Below are 27,420 nucleotides of genomic sequence, written 5' to 3' on the forward strand. Positions count from 1 at the left end.
TTCAGACCAATTTCCCTTATGAATATCAATGAAAGATAATAAAATTCTCACTAACCGAGTCCAAGAACATATCAAAACAATCATCCATCACAATCAAGTAGGTTTCATCCCGGGGATGCAGGGATGGTTCAATAAATGAAAAAACCAACAATGTAATCCACTATATAAACAAACTCAAAGACAAAAACCACATGATCATCTCATTAGATGCTTAGAAAGTATTTGACAAAATCCAACACCCATTCATGATAAAAAGTATTGGAAAGATCAGGAATTCAAGGCTCATACCTAAACATAATAAAAGCAATGTACAGCAAACCAGTAGCCAACATCAAATTAAATGGAGAGAAACTTGAAGCAATTCAACTAAAATCAGGGACTGGACAAGGCTTCCCACTCTCTCTCTCTCTCTCTACCTATTCAATATAGCACTAGAAGTCCTAGCTAGAACACTTAGACAAGATTAATACAGTAAAAATGGCTATCTTGCCAAAAGCAATGTACGGATTCAGTGCAATCCCCATTAAAATTCCAACTCAAATCTTCACTGAGTTAGAAAGGTCAATTTAGCCCAGCAGTGGTGCCACACTCCTTTAATCCCAGCACTTGGGAGGCAGAGGCAGGCAGATTTCTGAGTTCGAAGCCAGCCTGGTCTACAAAGTGAGTTCCAGGACAGCCAGGGCTATACAGAGAAACCCTGTCTTGAAAAAAAAAAAAAAAAAAAAAAAAAAAAACCAAAAGAAAAGGAAAAAGAAAAAGAAAGGTCAATTTATAAATTCATCTGGAATAACAAAGAACCTAGGATAGCAAAAACTATTCTCAATAAGAAAGGAACCTCTGGTGGATTCACCATCCCTGACCTCAAACTGTACTACAGAGCACTTGAGATAAAAACTACATGGTACTGGTACAATGACAGACAGGTAGATCAATGGAATAGAATTGAAGACCCAGAAATGAACCTATATACCTATGGTCACTTGATCTTTGATAAAGGAGCTAAAACCATCCAATAGAAAAAAGACAGTATTTTCAACAAATGGTGTTGTCTCAACTAGTGGTTAGCATGTAGAAGAATGCAAATTGATCCATTCCTACCTCCTTGTACAAAGCTCAAGTCTAAGTGGATCAAGGAACTCCACATGAAATCAGAGAAACTGAAACTTATAGAGGAAAGAGTGGGGAAGAGCCTTGAAGATATGGGCACAGGGGGAAAATTCCTGAACAACACTACTGGCTTGTGCTGTAATATCAAGAATCGACAAATGGGATCTCATAAAATTGCAAAGCTTCTGTAAGGCAAAGGAGAGTGTCAACAAGACATGAAGGCAACCAACAGATTGGGGAAAGATCTTTACTAATCCTAAATCTGATAGGGGACTAATAACCAATATATATAAAGAACTCAAGAGGGTGGACTCCAGAAAACCAAATAACCCTATTAAAAGGAGGGGAACAGAGCTAAACAAAGAATCCTCAACTGAGGAATACCGAATGGCTGAGAAGCACCTAAAAAGTTGTTCAACATCCTTAATCATCAGGAAAATGCAAATCAAAACAACCCTGAGATTCCACCTCACACCAGTCAGAATGGCTAGGATCAAAAACTCAAGTACCAGCAGATGTTGACTAGGATGTGGAGAAAGAGAAACACTCTTCCATTGCTGGTGGGATTGCAAGCTGGTACAACCACTCTGGATATCATTTTGGCAGTTCCTCAGAAAACTGGACATAGCACTACCTGAGAACTCAGCTATACTATTCCTGGGTATATACCCAGAAGATGCTTCAACTTGTAAAAAAAGACATATGCTCCACTATGCTCATAGTAGCCTTATTTATAATATCTAGAAGCTGGAAAGAACCCAGATGTCCCTCAGCAGAGGAATGAATACAGAAAATTTGGTACATTTACACAATGGAGTATTATTCAGTTATTAAAAACAATGAATTTATGAAATTCTAGGCAAATGGATGGATCTGGAAGATATCCTGAGTGAGGTAACCCAATCACAAAAGAACACACATGATATGCACTCACTGATAAGTGGATATTAGCCTAGAAACTTAGAATACCCAAGATACAATTTGCAAAACACATGAAACTCAAGAAGAAGGAAGATCTAAGTGCGGATACTTCGATACTTCTTAGAAGGGGGAACAAAATACCCATGGAAGTAGTTACAGAAACAAAGTTTAGAGTAGAGGCTGAAGTAATGACCATCCAGAGATTGCCCCACCTGGGGATCCATCCCATAAACAACCATCAAATGGAGACACTATTGCATATGCCAACAAGAGCTTGCTGACAGGAGCCTGATATATTTATCCCCTGAGAGGTTCTGTCAGTGCCTGGCAAATACAGAAATGGATGCTCACAGACAGAGCACAGGATCCCCAATGAAGCATCTAGAGAAAGTACCCAAGAATCTGAAGGGGTTTGCAGCTCTATAGGAGGACCAACAATATGGACTAACCAATACCCCCAGTGCTCCCTGGGACTAATCCACCAATCAAACAAAACACATGGTAGGACTGGTGTCTCTAGGTGCATATGTAGCAGAGGATGGCCTAGTCGGCCATTATTGGGAGGAGAGGCTCTTGATCTTGTGAAGTTTCTATGCCCCAGTTATAGGGGAATGCCAGGGCCAGAGAGTAGGAGTGGGTTAGTCGGGGAATAAAGGGAAGTTGAAGAAGATAGTGGATTTTTGGAAAGAAAACTAGGAAGGGGAATAGCATTTTAAATGTAAATAAAGAAAATATCTAATAAAAAAGAAAAGAAAAAATAAAAAAGAAAGAAAACTCTAGTGTTTCAAATGTGAATATGTTATTAGAACAATATTATAGTGTTAGTAGTGATAGTGATTATAAGTAGATTAGAAGTGAATCCTCCTAATACTCTAAAGTTGCTGCTACCGGGTATATTCAGGTATAATAATGCTGTCTGAGTTTCTTTATACAGGGCTGGTACTCTGTTCCCTGATGTCTGGAGTCTGATCATTTGCTTATTATGCAGTTTCTTTTATTTCATTTGTTAAATGAGTGAGTTAGTTTAAGTTCAAGCTTTCCTTCAGAACTAAGTTCTATAAAATTAATATACTCACTCCAAAAAAAATTTACGGTATGTGTGATCGTGTGTGTGTGTGTGTGTGTGTGTGTGTGTGTGTCTATGGAGAGTGGGCATATATGAGTGCATTTGTGACCACATGATTTATAAAATAGCAACTACTGTGTACTGTCCATGACAGTTATTACAAATTTTATTTTTTGACTGATTCAAGTGATGATAGTGTTTGTAAAAACTCATATTTCTTCATGTATATTCAAAAGGCTGAAATTCAGTGATTCTATTTTTGGCATCATCTGAGTCATACCGAAGTAAAGTCTTAAAAAGCTATTGGATGGATCACAGGGCTCCCAATGGAGGAGATAGAGAAAGTACCCAAGGAGCTAAAGGTATCTACAACCCTATAGGTGGAACAACATTATGAACTAACCAGTACCCCAGAGCTCTTGACTCTAGCTGCATATGTATCAAAAGATGGCCTAGTCGGCCATCACTGGAAAGAGAGGCCCATTGGACACGCAAACTGTATATGCCCCAGTACAGGGGAACGCCAGGGCCAAAAAAAAAAAAAGAAAAGAAAAAAAATGGGAATGGGAATGGGTGGGTAGGGAAGTGGGGGGGAGGGTATGGGGGACTTTTGGGATAGCATTGGAAATGTAATTGAGGAAAATACGTAATAAAAAATATTAAAAAATGATGTCTTGATCAGAATTAATATCATTATTGGCATCTTAATATGACAACATGCCTCACTGCATAATCTGTGAAATCAGCTTAGATGTGTCCAATCTTAACTTTTGAAGCCTGGAAGATTGGACATAGCAATAGATGACAAAGGGACCCTGAGTACCCACATCTTTAGGTACCATACATGTGAATGCCATTTTCTATGGTACTTTTTTTTCTTATTCATTTGACAAAAGCAATCCATCCCAAGACACTTAAGATAGAAATAATAATATAATTTGGGGAAATTTGCTAAAATATAAATAATCCAGAAACACTTGGTGCATATTTAGATATCATATTTTCCACTGAGAAGGCACATGGCATATTTCAGTTTCCCAGGATTCCAGGTGATGCTGTTGTAGAAATAAATCATTAAGGAATCAACAAAATATACTAACTCTTTGGAAAACCTGATAAGCAAGGGATAGGACCCAACAGTTGCAGTTTTGGTTTTCCTTTAAAGTGGCAGGCAGTGAAACATCCTAGATATAATATTGACCTTTTGTATCTCATGGTAAAGAGCCCAGAAATGATACTAATATTAATACTGGCAGAAAAGTGTGAAACTAAAATAACAGATAACTTTTCTTTTTTTTTTTTTTTTTTTTTTTTTTTTTTTTTTTAAGTTAAAACAAAGTGTTTTATTTCATTGAAGTATTCACATTAACGTTTGCCTACATTGAGCTAAATATTCACAGAAAGAAAGGAATTTTATCCAAAGGAATTTGGACATTTGCTCTTCTTATTGCCATAGTAACAATGCACTTTACAGTGGGTCATTACATTATTCACCAGATTTCTGCTTTGCTCTTTTTAAAAATAGGAAGAAAATACATTGAACAACTGGGAAGAAAAGAAAATACATAATGACAATACAAATATGATTTGAAATATGATATATGCAATCATTTACTGAAAGCTGGTACAATCATAAGTGAAATATATGTATCATAGTATAAAATGCTATTATAAAATTACATAGGAAATGCAAGCAATTTTTTGTGATGACCACTCACTCTGATGATTTTGAGGGTTTGTGACTTTCTGCAGGAAACCATGGTAACTTAGGGCTGCGCTCTTTTTTTTTTTTTTTTTTTTTTTTTTCCATTTTTATTAGGTATTTAGCTCATTTACATTTCCAATGCTATACCAAAAGTCCCCCTTACCCACCCACCCCCACTCCCCTACCCACCCACTCCCCCCCTTTGGCCCTGGCGTTCCCCTGTACCGGGGCACACAAAGTCTGCGTGTCCAATGGGCCTCTCTTTCCAGTGATGGCCGACTAGGCCATCTTTTGATACATATGCAGCTAGAGTCAAGAGCTCAGGGGTACTGGTTAGTTCATAATGTTGTTCCACCTATAGGGTTGAAGATCCCTTTAGCTCCTTGGGTACTTTCTCTAGCTCCTCCATTGGGAGCCCTGTGATCCATCCATTAGCTGACTGTGAGCATCCACTTCTGTGTTTGCTAGGCCCCGGCATAGTCTCACAAGAGACAGCTACATCTGGGTCCTTTCGATAAAATCTTGCTAGTATATGCAATGGTGTCAGCGTTTGGATGCTGATTATGGGGTGGATCCCTGGATATGGCAGTCTCTACATGGTCCATCCTTTCATCTCAGCTCCAAACTTTGTTTCTGTAACTCCTTCCATGGGTGTTTTGTTCCCACTTCTAAGGAGGGGCATAGTGTCCACACTTCAGTCTTCATTTTTCTTGAGTTTCATGTGTTTAGGAAATTGTATCTTATATCGTGGGTATCCTAGGTTTTGGGCTAGTATCCACTTATCAGTGAGTACATATTGTGTGAGTTCCTTTGGGATTGTGTTACCTCACTCAGGATGATGCTCTCCAGGTCCATCCATTTGGCTAGGAATTTCATAAATTCATTCTTTTTAATAGCTGAGTAGTACTCCATTGTGTAGATGTACCACATTTTCTGTATCCATTCCTCTGTTGAGGGGCATCTGGGTTCTTTCCAGTTTCTGGCTATTATAAATAAGGCTGCTATGAACATAGTGGAGCATGTGTCCTTCTTACCAGTTGGGGCTTCTTCTGGATATATGCCCAGGAGAGGTATTGCTGGATCCTCCGGTAGTACTATGTCCAATTTTCTGAGGAACCGCCAGACTGATTTCCAGAGTGGCTGTACAAGCCTGCAATTCCACCAACAATGGAGGAGTGTTCCTCTTTCTCCACATCCTTGCCAGCATCTGCTGTCACCTGAATTTTTGATCTTAGCTATTCTCACTGGTGTGAGGTGGAATCTCAGGGTTGTTTTGATTTGCATTTCCCTGATGATTAAGGATGTTGAACATTTTTTCAGGTGCTTCTCTGCCATTCGGTATTCCTCAGGTGAGAATTCTTTGTTCAGTTCTGAGCCCCATTTTTTAAGGGGGTTATTTGATTTTCTGAGGTCCACCTTCTTGAGTTCTTTATATATGTTGGATATTAGTCCCCTATCTGATTTAGGATAGGTAAAGATCCTTTCCCAGTCTGTTGGTGGTCTTTTTGTCTTATAGACAGTGTCTTTTGCCTTGCAGAAACTTTGGAGTTTCATTAGGTCCCATTTGTCAATTCTCGATCTTACAGCACAAGCCATTGCTGTTCTGTTCAGGAATTTTTCCCCTGTGCCCATATCTTCAAGGCTTTTCCCCACTTTCTCCTCTATAAGTTTCAGTGTCTCTGGTTTTATGTGAAGTTCCTTGATCCACTTAGATTTGACCTTAGTACAAGGAGATAAGTATGGATCGATTCGCATTCTTCTACATGATAACAACCAGTTGTGCCAGCACCAATTGTTGAAAATGCTGTCTTTCTTCCACTGGATGGTTTTGGCTCCCTTGTCGAAGATCAAGTGACCATAGGTGTGTGGGTTCATTTCTGGGTCTTCAATTCTATTCCATTGGTCCACTTGTCTGTCTCTATACCAGTACCATGCAGTTTTTATCACAATTGCTCTGTAGTAAAGCTTTAGGTCAGGCATGGTGATTCCACCAGAGGTTCTTTTATCCTTGAGAAGAGTTTTTGCTATCCTCGGTTTTTTGTTATTCCAGATGAATTTGCAAATTGCTCCTTCTAATTCGTTGAAGAATTGAGTTGGAATTTTAATGGGGATTGCATTGAATCTGTAGATTGCTTTTGGCAAGATAGCCATTTTTACAATGTTGGTCCTGCCAATCCATGAGCATGGGAGATCTTTCCATCTTCTGAGATCTTCTTTAATTTCTTTCTTCAGGGACTTGAAGTTTTTATCATACAGATCTTTCACTTCCTTCGTTAGAGTCACGCCGAGATATTTTATATTATTTGTGGCTATTGAGAAGGGTGTTGTTTCCCTAATTTCTTTCTCAGCCTGTTTATTCTTTGTGTAGAGAAAGGCCATTGACTTGTTTGAGTTAATTTTATATCCAGCTACTTCACCGAAGCTGTTTATCAGGTTTAGGAGTTCTCTGGTGGAATTTTTAGGGTCACTTATATATACTATCATATCATCTGCAAAAAGTGATATTTTGACTTCCTCTTTTCCAATTTGTATCCCCTTGATCTCCTTTTGTTGTCGAATTGCTCTGGCTAATACTTCAAGTACTATGTTGAAAAGGTAGGGAGAAAGTGGGCAGCCTTGTCTAGTCCCTGATTTTAGTGGGATTGCTTCCAGCTTCTCTCCATTTACTTTGATGTTGGCTACTGGTTTGCTGTAGATTGCTTTTATCATGTTTAGGTATTGGCCTTGAATTCCTGATCTTTCCAGAACTTTTATCATGAATGGGTGTTGGATCTTGTCAAATGCTTTTTCTGCATCTAACGAGATGATCATGTGGTTTTTGTCTTTGAGTTTGTTTATATAATGGATTACATTGATGGATTTTCGTATATTAAACCATCCCTGCATCCCTGGAATAAAACCTACTTGGTCAGGATGGATGATTGCTTTAATGTGTTCTTGGATTCGGTTAGCGAGAATTTTATTAAGGATTTTTGCATCGATATTCATAAGAGAAATTGGTCTGAAGTTCTCTATCTTTGTTGGATCTTTCTGTGGTTTAGGTATCAGAGTAATAGTGGCTTCATAAAATGAGTTGGGTAGAATACCTTCTACTTCTATCTTGTGAAAAAGTTTGTGCAGAACTGGAGTTAGATCTTCTTTGAAGGTCTGATAGAACTCTGCACTAAACCCGTCTGGTCCTGGGCTTTTTTTGGCTGGGAGACTATTAATAACTGCTTCTATTTCTTTAGGGGATATGGGACTGTTTAGAAGGTCAACTTGATCCTGATTCAACTTTGGTACCTGGTATCTGTCCAGAAATTTGTCCATTTCGTCCAGGTTTTCCAGTTTTGTTGAGTATAGCCTTTTGTAGAAGGATCTGATGGTGTTTTGGATTTCTTCAGGATCTGTTGTTATGTCTCCCTTTTCATTTCTGATTTTGTTAATTAGGATTTTGTCCCTGTGCCCTTTAGTGAGTCTAGCTAAGGGTTTATCTATCTTGTTGATTTTCTCAAAGAACCAACTCCTCGTTTGGTTAATTCTTTGAATAGTTCTTCTTGTTTCCACTTGGTTGATTTCACCTCTGAGTTTGATTATTTCCTGCCGTCTACTCCTCTTGGGTGAATTTGCTTCCTTTTTTTCTAGAGCTTTTAGATGTGTTGTCAAGCTGCTAGTATGTGCTCTCTCCCGTTTTTTCTTGAAGGCACTCATAGCTATGAGTTTCCCTCTTAGAAATGCTTTCATTGTGTCCCAAAGGTTTGGGTACGTTGTGGCTTCATTTTCATTAAACTCTAAAAAGTCTTTAATTTCTTTCTTTATTCCTTCCTTGACCAAGGTATCATTGAGAAGAGTGTTGTTCAGTTTCCATGTGAATGTTGGCTTTCTGTTATTTATTTTGTTATTGAAGATCAGCCTTAGTGCATGGTGATCTGATAGGATACATGGGACAATTTCAATATTTTTGAATCTGTTGAGGCCTGATTTGTGACCTATTATGTGGTCAATTTTGGAGAAGGTACCATGAGGTGCTGAGAAGAAGGTATATCCTTTTGTTTTAGGGAAAAATGTTCTGTAGATATCTGTCAGATCCATTTGTTTCATCACTTCTGTTAGTTTCAGTGTGTCCCTGTTTAGTTTCTGTTTCCATGATCTGTCCATTGGTGAAAGTGGTGTGTTGAAGTCTCCCACTATTATTGTGTGAGGCGCAATGTGTGCTTTGAGCTTTACTAAAGTTTCTTTAGTGAATGTGGCTGCTCTTGTATTTGGAGCATAGATATTCAGAATTGAGAGTTCCTCTTGGAGGATTTTACCTTTGATGAGAATGAAGTGTCCCTCCTTGTCTTTTTTGATGACTTTGGGTTGGAAGTCAATCTTATCAGATATTAGGATGGCTACTCCTGCTTGTTTCTTCATACCATTTGCTTGGAAAATTGTTTTCCAGCCTTTCATTCTGAGGTAGTGTCTATCTTTTTCTCTGAGATGAGTTTCCTGTAAGCAGCAAAATGTTGGGTCTTGTTTGTGTAGCCAGTTTGTTAGTCTATGTCTTTTTATTGGCGAGTTGAGACCATTGATGTTAAGAGATATTAAGGAAAAGTAATTGTTGCTTCCTGTTATTTTAGTTGTTAAAGGTGGCATTCTGTTCTTGTAGCTGTCTTCTTTTAGGTTTGTTGAGGGATTACCTTCTTGTTTTTTCTAGGGCGTTGTTCCCGTTCTTGTATTGGTTTTTTTCTGTTATTATCCTTTGAAGGGCTGGATTCGTGGAGAGATAATGCGTGAATTTGGTTTTGTCGTGGAATACTTTGGTTTCTCCCTCTATGATAATTGAGAGTTTGGCTGGGTATAGTAGCCTGGGCTGCAGTTTGTGTTCTCTTAGTGTCTGTATAACATCTGTCCAGGCTCTTCTTGCTTTCATAGTCTCTGGTGAAAAATCTGGTGTAATTCTGATAGGCTTGCCTTTATATGTTACTTGACCTTTTTCCCTTACTGCTTTTAGTATTCTATCTTTATTTAGTGCATTTGATGTTCTGATTATTATGTGTCGGGAGGAATTTCTTTTCTGGTCCAGTCTATTTGGAGTTCTGTAGGCTTCTTGTATGTTCATATGCATCTCATTCTTTAGATTTGGGAAGTTTTCTTCAATAATTTTGTTGAAGATGTTTGCTGGACCTTTGAGTTGAAAATCTTCATTCTCATCCACTCCTATTATCCGTACGTTTGGTCTTCTTATTGTGTCCTGGATTTCCTGGATATTTTGAGTTAGGATCTTTTTGCATTTTCCATTTTCTTTGATTGTTGTGCCGATGTTCTCTATGGAATCTTCTGCACCTGAGATTCTCTCTTCCATCTCTTGTATTCTGTTGCTGATGCTCAAATCTATGGTTCCAGATTTCTTTCCTAGGTTTTCTATCTCTAGTGTTGCCTCGCTTTGAGTTTTCTTTATTGTGTCTACTTCCCTTTTTAGGTCTAGTATGGTTTTGTTCATTTCCATCACCTGTTTGTATGTTTTTTCCTCTTTTTCTGTAAGGACTTCTACCTGTTTGATTGTGTTTTCCTGTTTTTCTTTAAGGACTTGTAACTCTTTAGCAGTGTTCTCCTGTATTTCTTTAAGTGATTTATTAAAGTCCTTCTTGATGTCCTCTACCATCATCATGAGATATGCTTTTAAATCTAGGTCTAGGTTCTCAGGTGTGTTGGGGTTCCCTGGACTGGGCGAAGTGGGTGTGCTGGGTTCTGGTGATGGTGAGTGGACTTGGTTCCTGTTAGTAAGATTCCTCCGTTTACCTTTCGCCATCTGGTAATCTCTGGAGTTAGTAGTTATAGTTGACTCTGTTTAGAGTTTGTTCTTCTGATGATTCTGTTACCGTCTATCAGCAGACCTGGGAGACAGATTCTCTCCTCTGAGTTTCAGTGCTCAGAGCACTCTCTGCTGGCAAGCTCTCTTACAGGGAAGGTGCGCAGATATCTTGTATTTGGACCTCCTCCTGGCCGAAGAAGAAGGCCCAAAACAGGACCTTTCTCAGACACTGTGTTGCTTTGGCAGTTCCCAGGTAGTACAGACTCTCACCTAAGCAGACTAAATTCCTAAGTTCCTTGGAGTCCCGGGACCAAGATGGCGACCGCTGCTGCTGTGGCTTAGGTCGCCTCCCCAGCCGGGCGGGCACCTGTCCTCTGGTCCGGAAGGTGGCCGGCTGTCCCCGGCCCACACAGGGTGCTGCCTCAGCGCCTCTGTGCTTCTGCCTGTTCCAGAAGCTATCAGGTTCTCTGGCGCACCCTCTCACCTGTTCAGACTAATTTCCTAAGTTCGGCGGGTCCCGGACCAAGATGGCGACCGCTGCTGCTGTGGCTTAGGCCGCCTCCCCAGCCGGGTGGGCACCTGTCCTCTGGTCCGGAAGGTGGCCGGCTGTCCCCGGCCCACGCAGGGTGCTGCCTCAGCGCCTCTGTGCTTCCGCCTGTTCCAGAAGCTGTCAGGTTCTCTGGCGCACCCTCTCACCTGTTCAGACTAATTTCCTAAGTTCGGCGGGTCCCGGACCAAGATGGCGACCGCTGCTGCTGTGGCTTAGGTCGCCTCCCCAGCCGGGCGGGCACCTGTCCTCCGGTCCGGAAGGTGGCCGGCTGTCCCCGGCCCACACAGGGTGCTGCCTCAGCGCCTCTGTGCTTCTGCCTGTTCCAGAGGCTGTCAGGTTCTCTGGCGCACCCTCTCACCTGTTCAGACTAATTTCCTAAGTTCGGCGGGTCCAGGACCAAGATGGCGACCGCTGCTGCTGTGGCTTAGGCCGCCTCCCCAGCCGGGTGGGCACCTGTCCTCTGGTCCAGAAGGTGGCCGGCTGTCCCCGGCCCACGCAGGGTGCTGCCCCAGCGCCTCTGTGCTTCCGCCTGTTCCAGAAGCTGTCAGGTTCTCTGGCGCACCCTCTCACCTGTTCAGACTAATTTCCTAAGTTCGGCGGGTCCCGGACCAAGATGGCGACCGCTGCTGCTGTGGCTTAGGTCGCCTCCCCAGCCGGGCGGGCACCTGTCCTCCGGTCCGGAAGGTGGCCGGCTGTCCCCGGCCCACGCAGGGTGCTGCCTCAGCCCCTCCGCGCTTCTGCCTGTTCCAGAGGCTGTCAGGTTCTCTGGCGCACCCTCTCACCTGTTCAGACTAATTTCCAAAGTTCGGCGGGTCCCGGACCAAGATGGCGACCGCTGCTGCTCCAGATAACTTTTCTATTCTGCCCACATATTCAGCATTGAAGGTGCTTTTGACATAGAACTGTAGCCTCCCCCAGCCTTGAGCAGGCTGACTCAGACCTGTTCTGACACTGTCAGCCCACCTAGTGTGGAGTCTTTTGACCTAGATGAGGTCTACTGTTTTGCCACATCTGGGGTTTTCTCCAAGACACCACTAACCTCTGAGAGGCTGAACCTATCTTCCTGAGGCAATCCTGACTAAGCAATAGGCTGGTGATAGAGTGAAGAGAGCCTGGTGGCAAAGCAAGGAGAGCCTGGCATGGTGGGGGATGGGCTTTCCCCCTTTTAAGTTCAGACTCAAAAAGTAAACTTTAGGCCTTGATCAGTATCTTTGTCTTGGTCTCATTTTTCTCTCTCTGTCTCTCCCATACAGCCCCATCCTTCTTCTCCAGAACCCGCTTCCACCCAGCAGGCAGCTACAGGTGGCACCCAACGTGGGTCCTGAACATGGAAGGAACAATTGGGGGAAAACACTTTCTTGGTGGAGCTCCAAAGATGGTATCTGGCACGGTAAGCAACATTTTGTATTCATACAAGCACTGGCTTTAAACTTCATCCTTTTGGTATTGTCGGTGTAGATGTGAAAGGATACGGGCTAAGTTGGGACAGCATTGACCCGGCACTGATTCCACTTAGGGGTTGACAGTGGAAATTGGGATCAGAAAATTCTAAGCAGGCATTTGTCTGCAGCCTTCAAGAGCTGCTTCAGGTGAGAGGAGTAGGGTTTGAAGAACAATTGTTAGAAGACTTTTCAGATCAGATAGATTCTTGCTGCCCATGGTTCCGAGGAGAAAGAACTTTAAATAAGAAAACCTGGGAGAGAATTGGAGAAGCTCTGAAAAACACCCAGGCAGATAATTTCACCCTCTGCCTCTGGGTGCTCATAAAAGATGCTATTGATGAAGAGACTACCCAGGAGAGCTTGAAGAATCTCAGAAAGAACACCTGCCAAGAGGGTTTTCTCAGAAAAGGGCCCTCTCAGCCCTAATTTAAAAGTTATAGAGATCCTAATGATTAAGAATCTCATTCAGAAGAAGGAGCAGTCAAATATTATGACAAGGATTGTCCTCCCTATGAACCTTCTGCCCCACCTATGGCCTCTACTGTGGGAGATGCTACTCAAATGGACATGCAACTAAGTAAATTAGAGTTTGAAACGAAGTTGAAGAAATTGACTAATGAGCTACAGGAGCTGAAAAGGGTGCCAAGTACAGGGAAGAACAGCTATTCTGAGATATACCAATCGCCCGTTAAAAGAGCGGTGAGTCAGGCTCTCCGGAAAGGCCAGGATACATCTGACATTGTAGCTTTCCCTATAGTTGAGATAATTGACCAGCAGAACAATAGAGTCAGACAATATCAGACTTTGGAGTTCAAGGTGATAAACGAGTTAAAAACAGCTGTGGCACAGTATGGCCCTTCAGCTCCTTTTACAAAAGCATTATTAGATACTGTGATGGAGTCAAATTTAACTCCCCAAGATTGGAAGACTTCGTGTAAGGCTACCTTGTCAGGAGGAGATTTCTTACTTTGGAGTTCTGAATGGCGTGAAGCTAGTAAGAGAAATGCCGCTTTGAATGCTCAGACAAGTAACCCAGACTGGGATGTTAACATGCTTTTAGGAGAAGGTCAATATGAAAGGAATGCTAATCAGATTGGGTTTCCTGTTGGAGTGTATGCCTAGGTTGCAATGGCTGCCCACCATGCTTGGAATCAGTTACTGACTAAAGGGGATTTTAGTGAAAGTTTAGCCAGTATTCAGCAGGGCCCTAATGAGCTTTTCCAGGATTTTGTGGCTAGGCTATTAAAAGAAGCTAGTAGAATGGGCTCTCCCATACAGCCCCAGCCTCCCTCTCAGGAATGGTAAGGTGTAAGCTACATAGAACTGTTGTAGGATTTTCCCTGTCCAATCACATTAGGGCAGTGGCACACTTGTGATTGGACAGGAGAAGGGAGGCAGAGCTAGGAGTTGAAACAGGGATAGAGCTCTGAGGAGGAGAGCGAGGACCAGAATGGAGGCTGACATGGTGTTATCAAAAGGTTAGAATAATTATGTTAAAGCTTTATCATTATCATTTGGCTCTGAAATTATTGTATTGGCATCTTGTAAATTGTGTTATTATTGATACATAAATCTGATTGGCTAATTAAGCATTAAGAGTCTTGATTCTACCGGGTAATTAGGTGTTCAGATGGCTAACCAGGGATGTGTGGGACATTGAATGAAAGTGAGAGGAACTCTGGGGGCCCCATCCGAGAAATGGCCCAGTGGGAGTCATATGGCCTCACAGGGCTGGCGACTTGGTGGGCCTAACTGAGTGAGTGAGATTACCTGGTGCAGGGCCTAGCTAGCTCTAAAGAGTTGGTGGTGGTGGCAGGAGCAAGGGAACGCAGCCTGGCCCAGCTGAGAGTTGGTGGAAGCACTTTTTAAATATTTCCCCCAACATAGAACTACAGTTTTAAATCCCATTTATTATTTTCCTATATTGGACTAGATGAAATCTATGTTGCACTGTTTCTTTCCATTGAGACTCTAAATGAAAGCACATTTTAGAAAGAAAAGTGATAAATCCTTATATCTTCTTCTTAACACTATTCAGAAAATTATTATGTACACAAAAATCATACAATGGTATTTATGGTCTGACTATGTAACCTTAATTAGCCTAAGATTCTGTATATAGGCAAGGCGGAACTGAATTTACAGAGATCTACCTGCATCTGCTTCTTAAATGTTGGGATTAAAAGCCATCCTTCCCGGCTTTGACAATCTTTGTTTATGTAATTTTTAATTTTTTAAGTCAGCATATATGTGAAGCATGCAATTACATAACTCATGCAATTACAGTAATTCAGCTTAGTCATAAATTTACAGTCATCATCATCATCGTTATCATTTTACTAACTGGTCAGCCCTGAGATCATCTACATAAAAGTAGCATACATACTGAGAAGGTTGTATTTATATTTAGGAATATATATATATATATATATATATATATATATACATATATATATATATATAAATCAGATATCTCTTTGGAAAGCACTTAATAAAAGCACAAGGCAGGAAGTCCTCGAAGAAATGGAAATAGTCTTACTAATACATTCAAAATTGAGCAACATGTATACTATGATTTTATAAGGTACAAATTAGGAATTCTTTGGCAGCTAAATTACTGTATTTGCATGAGTTATAATTCCAGATCACAAAGTTCATTCAATGTATTGTGAAAAAGATGAACAAGCAGACTTGTAAGCAGAAGTACCCCTGTGCTTATTTTTCTACCGTTGTTAATATATCCAGGTTTATTAGTAAGAAATGAAGATGTATATGTGAGGTTAAATATAAAAAGCAACAGCATTAACTGTGATGAAAGCATTTGAGATGTGATTTCACTCCTGTACTCTTCTCTGTAATGGCTATACTCAGTGGAATTATATTTAATCAACAGTTTGATGGCTTGGACCGTCTGATATTGCATTATTTGTACTAGAAAAATTCAGTCATATTCCAGTACTGAGCCTTTGGTGCAAGGCTTTCAATAAAAAGAATAGTCCTCTTAAGTAGGTGGTTCACACAGACTCTACAAACCCATACAAAAACAAAATCAGATACTCATGTCATGCCTTCACAGAAATTTCAATTTCATTTAGGCATCTTAAAAGGTGAATAATTGAAACCAAGCCCAGTAGAACTCATGCATTTCAGTGACTAATATTAACAGAAGTGAGAACAGAAATATTTCGTGGATTTGTGACTGTAAATTTGAGAGTAAGCATAGAGAACGAGGATTGAAGGGAGGAAATTGAAGTGGGAAAATGCTTAAAATATATGCTGATTTAAAAAATTAAAAAATACACAACTGGAGGAGTTGATTATATATTCTTGTTTGGATTACAAACTTCTACAATATAGTAGGCTAAGATCTAGTGGTTTAACTCCAAATTTCAACATGCCTCTGTTTTATGATCTAAAATTCCATCACTAGCTATCTGCCCAAGATACTTGAATTCATATGTGCACAAATGATTCAAATCCCAGTATCTACAGCAGATTTGTTAGAAATCACCTTAAAATACAAATAAAAGTTAGATAACCTTCTATTGGATAAACAAATAGCATTTTACTTGTACAGCACCATTTTATTCAGAAATATAAAGGAGGAATCTATGTAACAATATCACTGATTACCAGATGTATTGTCTGTTTCAAAAGAAAATTTGCAAAAAAGAATTCATGTTTCCATCTGATAGCACATTCTAGAACAAACAATATCTATACATAAAAATGTAGACCAAGATATTTTTGCAAAATTGATTATAAGGAGATAGCCAGCCACCTTCCTGGTGAGAGCACGGGGGTCTGCCAGGCCTGAGAGGTTTGTGGCACAGGCGCCGGCGGGAGACTTCTTGGCTCCGGGACTCCGCGGAGGGCAGGCTGCACGGGTGACCGTGTGGAATACAGAGTGCCAGCCGTTTCTGGGACGGGCGAGAGTCGCAGAGCTTCTGGGCGGCGCCATCTTCAGCTCCAGACAGCCGGCCACCTTCCTGGTGAGAGCACGGGGGTCTGCCTGGCCTGAGAGGTTTGTGGCACAGGCGCCGGCGGGAGCCTTCTTGGCTCCGGGACTCCGCGGAGGGCAGGCTGCACGGGTGACCGTGTGGAATACAGAGTGCCAGCCGTTTCTGGAACGGGCGAGAGTCGCAGAGCTTCTGGGCGGCGCCATCTTCAGCTCCAGACAACCAGCCACCTTCCCGGCAAGAGCCACAGAGCTTCTGAGGCAGCGCCATCCTCAGCTCCAGACGGCCGGCCTCCTTCCGGACAAGAGCCACAGAGCTTCTCAGGGGGCGACATCTTCGACTCCAGACAACTGGCCACCTTCCTGACCAAAGCAACACAGCTTCTGGGAAAGATCCTGTTTTGGGCCTTCACCTTCAGCCAGGAGGAGGTCCAAACACCAGATAACTGTACACCTTCCCTGAAAGAGGAGAGCTTGCCTACAGAGACTGCTCTGACCACTGAAACTCAGAGAAGAGAGCTTGTCTCCCACGCCTGCTGATAGAGGGTAACAAAATCAACAGAGGAACAATCTCTTAACAAAGACAACTATAACAACTAACTCCAGAGATTGCCAGATGGCGAAAGGTAAACGTAAGAATCCTACTAACAGAAGCCAGGACCACTCACCATCATCAGAACCCAGAACGCCCACTTCGCCCAATCCAGGACACCCTAACACACCTGAAAAGGTAGACCTGGATTTAAAAGCATATCTCATGATGATGGTAGAGGACATAAAGAAGGAATTCAATAACTCACTTAAAGAAATACAGGAGAACACTGCTAAAGAGTTACAAGTCCTTAAAGAAAAACAGGAAAACACTGCTAAAGAGTTACAAGTCCTTAAAGAAAAACAGGAAAACACAACCAAACAGGTAGAAGTCCTTATAGAAAAACAGGAAAACACATCCAAACAGGTGATGGAAATGAACAAAACCATACTAGACCTAAAAAGGGAAGTAGACACAATAAAGAAAACCCAAAGTGAGGCGACGCTGGAGATAGAAACCCTAGGAAAGAAATCTGGAACCATAGATGCCAGCATCAGCAACAGAATACAAGAGATGGAAGAGAGAATCTCAGGTGCAGAAGACTCCATAGAGAACATCGGCACAACAATCAAAGAAAATGGAAAATGCAAAAAGATCCTAACTCAAAACATCCAGGAAATCCAGGACACAATGAGAAGACCAAACCTACGGATAATAGGAGTGGATGAGAATGAAGATTTTCAACTCAAAGGACCAGCAAACATCTTCAACAAAATTATTGAAGAAAACTTCCCAAATCTAAAGAAAGAGATGCCCATGAACATACAAGAAGCCTACAGAACTCCAAATAGACTGGACCAGAAAAGAAATTCCTCCCGACACATAATAATCAGAACACCAAATACACTAAATAAAGATAGAATACTAAAAGCAGTAAGGGAAAAAGGTCAAGTAACATATAAAGGCAAGCCTATCAGAATTACACCAGATTTTTCACCAGAGACTATGAAAGCCAGAAGAGCCTGGACAGATGTTATACAGACACTAAGAGAACACAAATGCCAGCCCAGGCTACTATACCCAGCCAAACTCTCAATTACCATAGATGGAGAAACCAAAGTATTCCACGACAAAACTAAATTCACCCATTATCTCTCCACGAATCCAGCCCTTCAAAGGATAATAACAGAAAAAAACCAATACAAGGACGGGAACCACGCCCTAGAAAAAACAAGAAGATAATCCCTCAACAAACCTAAAAGAAGACAGCCACAAGAACAGAATGCCAACTTTAACAACAAAAATAACAGGAAGCAACAATTACCTTTCCTTAATATCTCTTAATATCAATGGACTCAATTCCCCAATAAAAAGACATAGACTAACAGACTGGCTACACAAACAGGACCCAACATTCTGCTGCTTACAGGAAACCCATCTCAGGGAAAAAGACAGACACTACCTCAGAGTGAAAGGCTGGAAAACAATTTTCCAAGCAAATGGTCTGAAGAAACAGGCTGGAGTAGCCATTCTAATATCGGATAAAATCGACTTCCAACCCAAAGTTATCAAAAAAGACAAGGAGGGACACTTCATACTCATCAAAGGTAAAATCCTCCAAGAGGAACTCTCAATTCTGAATATCTACGCTCCAAATGCAAGGGCAGCCACATTCATTAAAGACACTTTAGTAAAGCTCAAAGCACACATTGCACCTCACACAATAATAGTGAGAGACCTCAACACACCACTTTCATCAATGGACAGATCGTGGAAACAGAAACTAAACAGGGACACAGTGAAACTAACAGAAGTTATGAAACAAATGGACCTGACAGATATCTACAGAATATTTAATCCTAAAACAAAAGGATATACCTTCTTCTCAGCACCTCACGGGACCTTTTCCAAAATTGACCATATAATTGGTCACAAAATAGGCCTCAACAGATACAAAAATATTGAAATTGTCCCATGTATCCTATCAGACCACCATGGCCTAAGACTGATCTTCAATAACAACATTAAGAATGGAAAGCCAACATTCACGTGGAAACTGAACAACACTCTTCTCAATGATACCTTGGTCAAGGAAGGAATAAAGAAAGAAATTAAAGACTTTTTAGAGTTTAATGAAAATGAAGCCACAACGTACCCAAACCTTTGGGACACAATGAAAGCATTTCTAAGAGGGAAACTCATAGCTCTGAGTACCTCCAAGAAGAAACGGGAGAGAGCACATACTAGCAGCTTGACAACACATCTAAAAGCTCTAGAAAAAAAGGAAGCAAATTCACCCAAGAGGAGTAGACGGCAGGAAATAATCAAACTCAGGGGTGAAATTAACCAAGTGGAAACAAGAAGAACTATTCAAAGAATTAACCAAACGAGGAGTTGGTTCTTTGAGAAAATCAACAAGATAGATAAGCCCTTAGCTAGACTCACTAGAGGGCAAAGGGACAAAATCCTAATCAACAAAATCAGAAATGAAAAGGGAGACATAACAACAGATCCTGAAGAAATCCAAAACACCATCAGATCCTTCTACAAAAGCTTATACTCAACAAAACTAGAAAACCTGGACGAAATGGACAAATTTCTGGACAGATACCAGGTACCAAAGTTGAATCAGGATCAAGTTGACCTTCTAAACAGTCCCATATCCCCTAAAGAAATAGAAGCAGTTATTAATAGTCTCCCAGCCAAAAAAAGCCCAGGACCAGATGGGTTTAGTGCAGAGTTCTATCAGACCTTCAAAGAAGATCTAATTCCAGTTCTGCACAAACTATTTCACAAGATAGAAGTAGAAGGTACTCTACCCAACTCATTTTATGAAGCCACTATTACTCTGATACCTAAACCACAGAAAGATCCAACAAAGATAGAGAACTTCAGACCAATTTCTCTTATGAATATCGATGCAAAAATCCTTAATAAAATTCTCGCTAACCGAATCCAAGAACACATTAAAGAAATCATCCATCCTGACCAAGTAGGTTTTATTCCAGGGATGCAGGGATGGTTTAATATACGAAAATCCATCAATGTAATCCATTATATAAACAAACTCAAAGACAAAAACCACATGATCATCTCGTTAGATGCAGAAAAAGCATTTGACAAGATCCAATACCCATTCATGATAAAAGTTTTGGAAAGATCAGGAATTCAAGGCCCATACCTAAACATAATAAAAGCAATCTACAGCAAACCAGTAGCCAACATCAAAGTAAATGGAGAGAAGCTGGAAGCAATCCCACTAAAATCAGGGACTAGACAAGGTTGCCCACTTTCTCCCTACCTTTTCAACATAGTACTTGAAGTATTAGCCAGAGCAATTCGACAACAAAAGGAGATCAAGGGGATACAAATTGGAAAAGAGGAAGTCAAAATATCACTTTTTGCAGATGATATGATAGTATATATAAGTGACCCTAAAAATTCCACCAGAGAACTCCTAAACCTGATAAACAGCTTTGGTGAAGTAGCTGGATATAAAATTAACTCAAACAAGTCAATGGCCTTTCTCTACACAAAGAATAAACAGGCTGAGAAAGAAATTAGGGAAACAACACCCTTCTCAATAGTCACAAATAATATAAAATATCTCGGCGTGACTCTAACTAAGGAAGTAAAAGATCTGTATGATAAAAACTTCAAGTCTCTGAAGAAAGAAATTAAAGAAGATCTCAGAAGATGGAAAGATCTCCCATGCTCATGGATTGGCAGGATCAACATTGTAAAAATGGCTATCTTGCCAAAAGCAATCTACAGATTCAATGCAATCCCCATCAAAATTCCAACTCAATTCTTCAACGAATTAGAAGGAGCAATTTGTAAATTCATCTGGAATAACAAAAAACCTAGGATAGCAAAAACGCTTCTCAAGGATAAAAGAACCTCTGGTGGAATCACCATGCCTGACCTAAAGCTTTACTACAGGGCAATTGTGATAAAAACTGCATGGTACTGGTATAGAGACAGACAAGTAGACCAATGGAATAGAATTGAAGACCCAGAAATGAACCCACACACCTATGGTCACTTGATCTTCGACAAGGGAGCTAAAACCATCCAGTGGAAGAAAGACAGCATTTTCAACAATTGTTGCTGGCACAACTGGTTGTTATCATGTAGAAGAATGCGAATCGATCCATACTTATCTCCTTGTACTAAGGTCAAATCTAAGTGGATCAAGGAACTTCACATAAAACCAGAGACATTTAAACTTATAGAGGAGAAAGTGGGGAAAAGCCTTGAAGATATGGGTACAGGGGAAAAATTCCTGAACAGAACAGCAATGGCTTGCTCTGTAAGATCGAGAATTGACAAATGGGACCTAATGAAACTCCAAAGTTTCTGCAAGGCAAAAGACACCATCAATAAGACAAAAAGACCACCAACAGATTCGGAAAGGATCTTTACCTATCCTAAGTCAGATAGGGGACTAATATCCAACATATATAAAGAACTCAAGAAGGTGGACTTCAGAAAATCAAATAACCCCATTAAAAAATGGGGCTCAGAACTGAACAAAGAATTCTCACCTGAGGAATACCGAATGGCAGAGAAGCACCTGAAAAAATGCTCAACATCCTTAATCATCAGGGAAATGCAAATCAAAACAACCCTGAGATTCCACCTCACACCAGTCAGAATGGCTAAGATCAAACATTCAGGTGACAGCAGATGCTGGCGTGGATGTGGAGAAAGAGGAACACTCCTCCATTGTTGGTGGGATTGCAGGCTTGTACAACCACTATGGAAATCAGTCTGGCGGTTCCTCAGAAAACTGGATATAGTACTACCGGAGGATCCAGCAATACCTCTCCTGGGCATATATCCAGAAGATGCCCCAACTGGTAAGAAGGACACATGCTCCACTATGTTCATAGCAGCCTTATTTATAATAGCCAGAAGCTGGAAGGAACCCAGATGCCCCTCAACAGAGGAATGGATACAGAAAATGTGGTACATCTACACAATGGAGTACTACTCAGCTATTAAAAAGAATGAATTTATGAAATTCCTAGCCAAATGGATGGACCTGGAGGGCATCATCCTGAGTGAGGTAACACATTCACAAAGGAACTCACACAATATGTACTCACTGATAAGTGGATATTAGCCCAAAACCTAAGATACCCAAGATATAAGATACAATTTCCTAAACACATGAAACTCAAGAAAAATGAAGACTGAAGTGTGAACACTATGCCCCTCCTTAGAAGTGGGAACAAAACACCCTTGGAAGGAGTTACAGAGACAAAGTTTGGAGCTGAGATAAAAGGATGGACCATGTAGACACTAGCATATCCGGGGATCCATCCCATAATCAGCTTCCAAATGCTGACACCATTGCATACACTAGCAAGATTATGCTGAAAGGACCCTGATATAGCTGTCTCTTGTCAGAGTATGCCTGGGCCTAGCAAACATAGAAGTGGATGCTCACAGTCGGCTATTGGATGGATCACATGGCCCCCAATGAAGGAGCTAGAGAAAGTACCAAAGAAGCTAAAGGGATCTGCAACCCTATAGGTGGAACAACATTATGAACTAACCAGTACCCCGGAGCTCTTGACTCTAGCTGCATATGCATCAAAAGATGGCCTAGTCGGCCATCACTGGAAAGAGAGGCCCATTGGACACGCAAACTTTATATGCCCCAGTACAGGGGAACGCCAGGGCCATAAAAGGGGAGTGGGTGGGTAGGGGAGAGGGGGTGGGTGGCTATGGGGGACTTTTGGTATAGCATTGCAAATGTAAATGAGCGAAATACCTAATAAAAAATGGAAAAAAAAAAAAAGAATCCACCCTCATGATCTCATTTAAAAAAAAAAATTGATTATAAGTTTCTGTGATAAATCAGAAGGAAAGTCTGTAGAGACAGTAAAATGATATTGTTAAATTAGTTCACATTTATTTGAGAAACAATAATTTCACTGCTTGAACTTGCATCTACTCCTTGGTAACTTCTACATAGATTCCTGCTGCTCGTTTGTAATTAATCACCTTATACACTGTCCTGTAATCAACCCTGAGTATTATACAGAATACCACTTTTATTAATACTGTGGTAAATTACTCATTGAGCAGTACTCCTTGAGCCTTTTAGTACTGCACTTCTTTGTGTTAAATGTAATTTTAGTATTAATTCTTTGAAAATTTAATACAATCTATTTTATGTATGTATTTTGGTCATATTCACCCCCACTCCTCTTACTACTGGCTTCTAGATCCACTCACCACCTCATTATCTGCCTCCAACTTTGTGTCGTCTTTTAAATTTTTTAAATATCCCACCAACATAATTTGTGCTGACATCTACTCTTAGGTATAGTCACATCCATTGGAACATGGTTGACCAACCAGTGGCCATATCCTTAATGACATCTGATTCTTTCTCATTATCAATAGCTCAGTAAAGTGTCAGGACTTGAGAATGCTCTTGCTTTTCATATTAGAATAGTGACTAGCTTGATCATGCGCAGGCAACCAGAACTGCTTTGAGTTCCTGATTGCCTCAATGAGTAGGTCTAGAAGAGAGGGCTTCAATCCAGTCTTCCTGGATCTCTGACTCTTTCTACCTTACTGGCTCTTCATATCCCATGGGTTTGAGTATCTATGAGAAGAAGGGTGATAGAGATGTCTGATTTGTAACCAAATGTTACACAGTCATCTTTTCTCTGTACCACTTCAGAGGCCCAAACCAACTATCCACTGCACAGAGAAACATTTTTCTGATTTGGCCTTTGAACTGTATGGGAATAAAGATACAAATTTAGACAGCTATATGCTACTGTGTCCATTTAGCAAAACAAACATAGTGGGCTCACCCCTAGAGCCTCTGTGTTCTGCATGCCTAGGTTATTGACTTGATTTATAGCACCAGGTATTTTGTTGTATAAGTCTATCATTTCCCAAGTTGAAATTCTGCTTCTGATTTGTTATTGGATTATTTTCCAGTTCAGAAGTAACATACTAGCTAAAAATCTGAGCATTTTGTTTTACCGCCTCTCTGCAATAAATCTTGTACTTCTGTAAGGGAGATGATGATGATGATGATGATAAGGAGGAGGAGGTGATGGTTATTTGTTGTTGTTGAAAATAGACTCTTCTTTCATCACCACAGTTTCCCCTCCTTCCACTCCTTCTAGCTCCCTGTGCCTGCCTTCACCTCTAGATTCACTCCCTCTCTGTTCCCTCTTCAGTGGAAAGCTGGCATGCAAGAAAAAAACCCAAGGATCCAGACAACAGCACACAGGACAAAATGCCACAAGAATATGATACTTTCCCTCCACCACTAATGTTCACCACAGTATCTCTCCTCACTGCCTATAGCTCTTTCTTTAACTGATGTCCCTGTCTTAGGTCATGGTTTCTCCAATCCATTTTTCACAATCCAATCTCTGTGAGTTTCAGAAGTCAAATATGATCATGTCACTTTTTGGTTTATTTAAAACCTGTCAATATCATTCCATTGCCTTCAGGATAAAATCCTACTCCTTAGCAGGGCATGCAAGGTCACTCAAGAGGAAGCATATGCTTCAATTCTTAGATGTGTCTATCAAAAGGATTCTACTTCATTGCAAGCTCCAAAGACAGGAAACTCAAGGTCCTCAATCATGCTGCATGTTTCTTAAAGATTTTTTAAAGGGGGTAATTTTCTCCTGCCTAACAATTTTATTCTCTTCCCATACTTAATATCATCTTTCACAATTTGGCTCAGAGGACCTTCTGTGGTCCTCTTTCCCCAATGAGGTTCTGCTTCTTTTGTTCAAGAGAAGTGGGCATTATCATGATCATAGAATGCACTGGAAGCTTTCTTGGTTGATTTTATGCCCAGTTTGTAGCCCTTCAAAGGTAGATGACTTTTTTTTTAAGTTTTTTTTTTTTAGCTTAGTTTTCTCAGAATGAAAATCCAAGGGAAGGATTTAATGCATGTGGTTTTGAATGTGACTACAGGAACTAATAGCAAGAGCATAGAGACAGATAGGAGACATTATTATTAAAGAACTGTTTGGATGTATTGGCACCACTGGTATATGAAGCTTAGTTCGTGTATCGGGGCATGATGGGAGGGAGTATCTATAAAATCTATGTCTCTGAGCTACCCCAGCTTAGGAAAGGTTAACATTTACAAAAGAACCTGCTTGAACAGCTTCCTGTCCCTAACAACAGCTCCCTTTGACTACTGGTTGGAAGCAGGTTAACTGTGGAGGTGAATAACTGTTAAGTCCTGGACACATTTAGCTTAGGGTACATAACATATGGATACATATGGAGTCCTGTATGTATCCATGGCTTGTTTGCTGTGCTGGTCTTTGTCTTCATAAGTATTTTCAAAACCATTTACCAAATAAGTGACAATTTAAAGAAAAGAAAAAAAACCAAACAAATGTTTGGGGTTTTGTTTTGGTTTTTTTTTTCATTATTTTTCTCACCATCAAGCATTATTTCTGGCACCTGATACTTCAGATGTTTCAAATGACTATTTTAGTAAAGGCATCACTGATAAATCAGAATACCTTAGAGGTTTATAGATGCTGTGAGATTTCAATACATATTTATAACATATACACTGACACAGAGAGGGGGAGGGGAGAGAGAAAGGGAGAGGGGTGAGGGAGGACGGAGGACGGAGGACATAGATGAAGACAGAGACACAGAGAGAGAGGTATACACACATACACAGCAGAGAGAGATGGAATTCTGTTGTGTTAGAAATGGTCTTCTTGTTCACTGTGCTAGTCTTTGCCTATATAAGTATTCAAACCCGTTTACTAAATAAGGGAATAGCTATTCAACTCCACAGCTGACCTGCTTTCAACCAGTAACTAAAGGGAGCTGGTGTTAGATACAGTGTACACACACACTCTCTTTTTTTTATTAGATATTTTCTTCATTTACATTTCAAATGCTATCCCCAAAGTCCCCTATACCCTCCCCCACACCCTGCTCCCCAACCCACCCACTCCTTCTTCCTGGCCCTGGCATTTCCCTGTACTGGGACATATGATCTTTGCAAGACCAAAGGCCTCTCCTCTCATTGAGACACTCTTTTGTCTTTCTCTCTTCCTGTCTCTCACTTCTTCCTCATTCTCATTTCAGGGTGCCTTCTCAAACATATGGCTTTGTTGGCTCCCGTTCTTTTTCTTGATTTAATTGTTCTTCTCCAGCCCACATTAATGAAGAGGACTTTTAGAGCCTACTTTCTTCAGCATTTACAGCCTAGTGGCCATGAGTAATGGCAAGAGGGTCAAGACAATAGAGATGGGTGCGGGGAGGGCTGTCACTTCAGAACATCTAAAATCACAATGTGGGGTATTGGAGCACAGATTGACTGCTGCTACCTGGACTCCACCAATGGCATAAAAGAAAAGACAACACGAGTCTCAGGGCCACTACCCTCTATACTTCCAAGAATTATTTCTGTATATAATTTTTTTTAACAGAAAGGGAACTAAGAATAGAAGCTAAGGTGTAGGAGAAGTAAAGGCTCCAAATACTTTCTTGAAATGTCATATAAAATGAGACAGCCTCCTGGGGCAAGACAAACATCAGCTAGCTGACATTCAAACATCAGCAGAAAGGTAATGCATACAACTTTGAGTTTTTGAAACAATTGTCAAAATCAAAACAGAAAATTTAATTTTTTTTGCTTTGATGAATTTATATAAGGTCTACTACATAGTTCTTATATTTTGTAGAATTTTCATTTCTCAAAATTATATATTTCTATACTGATCATTTTCATAATATCTAAATATTTTTAATCAGGAATTTTTATTCTAGTTCCATACCACTTGTTTAAAGATAAAAGTAACTTATAATTATAATTAAATTATACTAATCATAGTAACATGTATCTGTAAACCCCAGTGTCTGATAAGATCTTCTATAGTATGCCTCATGCCTTTTGTATGATAAAATAAATGAATATACATACATATTTAATAAATTTGTATTTTTGAGATATGCATAAAATATATTCATGAATATGCCACCATAAGCACCAACACAAATATGGCATACATTTACATAAATACACACACAAAAGTAAATAAAAGTTTTAAGACAGAGTTGGGCAGTGGTGCCATTTGTCTTTAATCACAGTACTTGGAAGGCAGAGTATGTGTATCTCAAAGTCAGCCTGGTCTACAGAGTGAGATCTAGGACACCCTGGTCTATACAGAGAAACCCTGTCTCCAAAACCAAACCAAAAAAAAAAAAAAAGAAAAAAAAAACAGGCAAAAAAAAATCTAAAACAAACAAAAAAATTTCAAAATGTAAGATATAACATCTCTTGTGGCTTGACATTTTGCTCTATGGTAGCAATGCCATACCCAGCAACGTACTTACT

At 40.4% G+C, this 27,420-nt stretch overlaps 1 long non-coding RNA gene across 1 annotated transcript in view; it reads left to right on the plus strand.

Moving 5' to 3' along the window:
• A230004M16Rik overlaps positions 1–27,420 on the plus strand; it is a 258,459-nt gene that overhangs the window by 162,825 nt on the left and 68,214 nt on the right. Inside the window, exon 4 of the long non-coding RNA XR_388589.4 lies at positions 12,376–12,512. This is a non-coding gene — a long non-coding RNA (RIKEN cDNA A230004M16 gene). The remainder of the gene's footprint in view (positions 1–12,375; positions 12,513–27,420) is intronic.

Source organism: Mus musculus, chromosome 11 (assembly GCF_000001635.26).
Source record: "Mus musculus strain C57BL/6J chromosome 11, GRCm38.p6 C57BL/6J".
Classification (NCBI taxonomy): domain Eukaryota; kingdom Metazoa; phylum Chordata; class Mammalia; order Rodentia; family Muridae; genus Mus; species Mus musculus.